Source organism: Lathyrus oleraceus, chromosome 7 (assembly GCF_024323335.1).
Source record: "Lathyrus oleraceus cultivar Zhongwan6 chromosome 7, CAAS_Psat_ZW6_1.0, whole genome shotgun sequence".
Lineage (NCBI taxonomy): Eukaryota > Viridiplantae > Streptophyta > Magnoliopsida > Fabales > Fabaceae > Lathyrus > Lathyrus oleraceus.
Window position 1 is genome coordinate 223,329,813 of NC_066585.1, and position 3,821 is coordinate 223,333,633.

Consider the following 3,821-nt stretch of genomic DNA (forward strand, 5'->3'; position numbering starts at 1 on the left):
ATGTCTGAAAATTTGCAAATGGACCTCTTAAGTTCCTTATAAAATCTTATTGTTAATGACATGAATGCGGGTGAATGCATGAATGCATGTATGCAACAATCACACTCAAGTATCAAGCAAGTCACACCATACAAAGGCCACAGGAAGGCTCAAGTCATCGTCAATATCAATCATCCATTTTGGTGGATTATGATTTACACCTTATCAACACCCAAGTTCCATTGATTTTGAGGATATACGAGAACAGATCAACTGCGAATCACGGGTTTGTTGTGAGTCACGAGCATGGAGTCTCGGTTAAGAACCACCCAACAGGAGTGTACTATGGTTAAACCTGACGATCATGTTCTAAAAAGGTTCCCATAGTCATCATCCCATCTTTCGGATATTGTCGGATAAAACGACTACACGTATCCCAAACATATTCTCAAGAGAGACTCTTATGAGCGTAGTATCGTGTAACAATCGCCTCAAGTCTTATGATGACACTGAAATTCACCGTATTTTCGACTCCGATTTCACATGCATTCTAGTAGTTTTATTTTAATTTTGTTATGTTATTACTATGTTTCTCTTTGTTTTCAGGTTTTTACTTTAATCGGAGCCCCGATCGAGAAAAGGAGTGAAAAAGAGCTAAAAACCCTAAAATTCAGCATTTTGTACTTGTGGCTCCCACTGTGGCTGGCGCCATAGACCCTGCCATGACGTGTCCTAGATCAACTTCCCTCAACTGCCACGTTCCCCACTACTTCCACTAAGGCGCCTCATTTGGCCTTGTGGCGGGCACCATGGCCTTGTGGCGGGCGCCACAAGAGGAAAAGTTTTCCCTCCCATTTTCAAGTTGAAGGGCATCCTTGTCATTTCCATCATTTTACTTTCCTATAAATAGAGACTCGAATTCACTTGTTTAATCATCCAAACTTAGAATAGAGGCAAACTCAGAGGAAAATTTGTTTCACTTAGGCATATATTCAGTATTTTAAAGTGGTAATCGCTTCGCATTGGGGTGTTACCACAATTGTGTAATCGAGTTTTGTGATCGAGTCTGTAATCGAGTTTGGAGCACTTTGGAAGGAAGTTAATCCTGCCGCCATTTTCATTTCCGCTTTGTATTTTATTCAACGCTCCGATTGGAGCAGGTTTTTATTACTTGCCTTTATCTATTTTATTTTCCCGCACTCACACTTTACTTTATTTATTTCCCGCACTCGTTTTACTTTGTTTATTTCTCGCACTCGCTTTACTTTATTTATTTCTCGCATGCACTTTACTTTATTTATTTCCTGCACTCGCTTTACTTTGTTTATTTCTCGCACTCGCTTTACTTTATTTATTTCTCGCACTCGCTTTACTTTATTTATTTCTCGCACTCGCTTTACTTTATTTATTTCTCGCACTCGCTTTACTTTTATTTATTTCTTGCACTCGCTTAGTTTTATTTAAATTAATGCACTTTTACTTTATAATGTCTAACTAAATCTATAAGGTTAGAATGTGAGGATCATAATTAAAACGATAATCCATACAATTATTCGTAGAAACACTTAAGGGCTATTTTAACTTTCAACTTAAGTTTTCCCGCACTTCAATTCCGTTGGGTAAGATCGAAAGCCGTCCAACGTCTTTTTAAACTTAATTGTTTTTAACTATTTCAAAAACAGCAAAAGCGCTTTGTTTAGTTCATTAGGAGTTTTTAACTTAAGAAGAAAAGTGATTTTAAAACTATTTTCGGACGCGTTTATAAGTTTAGAGTCTGGTTCATGAGGACCTCTTTTGGTTAAGAAATCCAAGTTAAAATACTTTTCAACTTAGTCAAGATACTATATTTCTTAAAAATAGGTTTACTACTCTAACGCAATGCGCGCCTTTTTATAAGGGACAATAAGAGGGTTTGATTAGGGAGTACAACTCGGTTCTGAATACGCGAAAGCGACAGTTCCTGTTAAATTGGTTCTTTTCAAAGTAGGAAACACTGCCCATGAGTAGTTCTATTAGCAAGTACTTGGATTATTAATTGATTATGTGAATTACATTCGAGCCTGTCTTTATTAATTGAACTTTATTCAACACTTTACTTTTCATTGCACACTCTAAAAACCCCTATTTTGATTACCTTTGATAAACACCATAACAATAGATAACGATAGATTGACACTTGGTCTCTGTGGATTCGACAATCTTTTATATTACTCTAACGCGTTCGTATACTTGCGAAAAGCACGCATCAAGTTTTTGGCGCCGTTGCCGGGGACCAATTTCGTCAAATTTCATTACCCTGTTGTTATATTGTTTAGACTTAGGTTATTTCCCGCTGGTCAATGCGAAGAACACGCAGCACCGGAAGTTTAAGTTTAGTATACCCGCTGGCGGAACCTGAAGGTTACGCTCGCGCACGTTTATTTTTTCATAGAATTAGGAGAGCTATGGCCGAAGATCAAAACCAAATACCTCTTAAGGACTTCGCTCAACCATCCAATGAAGAACCTAGTTCTAGTATAGTAAACCCAACCATCCCAGATAATAATTTCGAACTTAAACCATCCCTGTTGCAACTAGTGCAATAGAGACAATTCGCAGGTCTCGCTACTGAGAACCCGAACCAACATTTAAAAATATTTCTTCAATTAGCAGACACTTTTAAAACCAATGGAGCGTCTCCTGAGGCAATCCGTTTAAGATTATTCCCTTTTTCCCTCAGAGATAAAGCCCTATCATGGTTAGATTCCCTTCCACCCAATTCCATTACGACTTGAGAAAACCTTAGGAGAGTTTTTCTTGCTACATATTTTCCCCCAAGTAAGACCGCCGTTCTTCGAAACCATATAACTAGATTTACCCAGAACTAAGGAGAGTCACTGTTCGAAGCTTGGGAGAGATATAAAGAGTTGTTAAGAGCATGCCCACATCTTGGCTTAGAAAATTGGTTAATCATTCAAACCTTCTATAATGGACTTCATTACAACACTAAGATGACCATCGACGCTGTCGCAGACGGTGCTCTGATGAACAAACCTTATCCTGAAGCCAGTGCCCTCATTGAAGATATGGCTCAAAACCATCAATCACGGGGAGTCGAACGAGTGACAGTTGAGAAGAAGGAAGCCCAAGGATGAGTGCATGAACTAAGCTCTATAGACATGATGCAAGCTAAAATGGACGCATTAGCCCTTAAGGTCGAGCATATGTGCATAAACCCGAATACTGTAGCCGCAGTTTTGTCGGATTGTGAGATATGTGGAACCAAAGGACACCAATCTGCAGAATGCAGTCTATTGAACGAAACTCACTCCGAGCAAATGAACTACACCCAAGGGAACCCATATTCGAATACCTATAACCCTGGATGGAGGAATCACCCGAACTTCTCCTATAAAAACAATAACCCAATCCAAAATAATGCACCTCCGAGACAATCAGGTTACCAAGCCCCAAGATCAAATCAACCTATGCAACCTGTACCACCAAAGCCGAGCCTTGAAAAAATTATGGAAAATTTTATCACTGCTCAAACCCAACAAAACAAAGAGTTCATGAACCAAAACATTCACGTTAATGAACTAATTACCCAGTTAGGAATCAAGGTTGACCAAATAGTTACTCATACCAAGATGCTTGAAACCCAGATCTCTCAGGTAGCTTTAAACCAAGCCCCCAAACCACACTGGAGGACAGTTCCCTGGACAACCTCAACAAAATCCGAGAGGGCAAGCCAATGCCATTACCCTACAAAGTGGGAACGCTTATGATGAGCCACCAAACCCAAGATTGAGTGAACCCAAAACTTCTGAGGAAAATACCAAACCCCCGAACGAAGTAAAGGA

The 3,821-nt window shown here is 39.3% G+C and overlaps 1 non-coding gene across 1 annotated transcript; it reads right to left on the reverse strand.

Annotated features, from left to right (window-relative positions):
- Window positions 1–2,807: 2,807 nt before the first annotated feature.
- Window positions 2,808–2,914, reverse strand: LOC127108978 (small nucleolar RNA R71). The gene has a single exon (XR_007796469.1). It is a non-coding gene; the product is annotated as a small nucleolar RNA R71 (small nucleolar RNA).
- Between the last annotated feature and the right edge of the window lie 907 nt (window positions 2,915–3,821).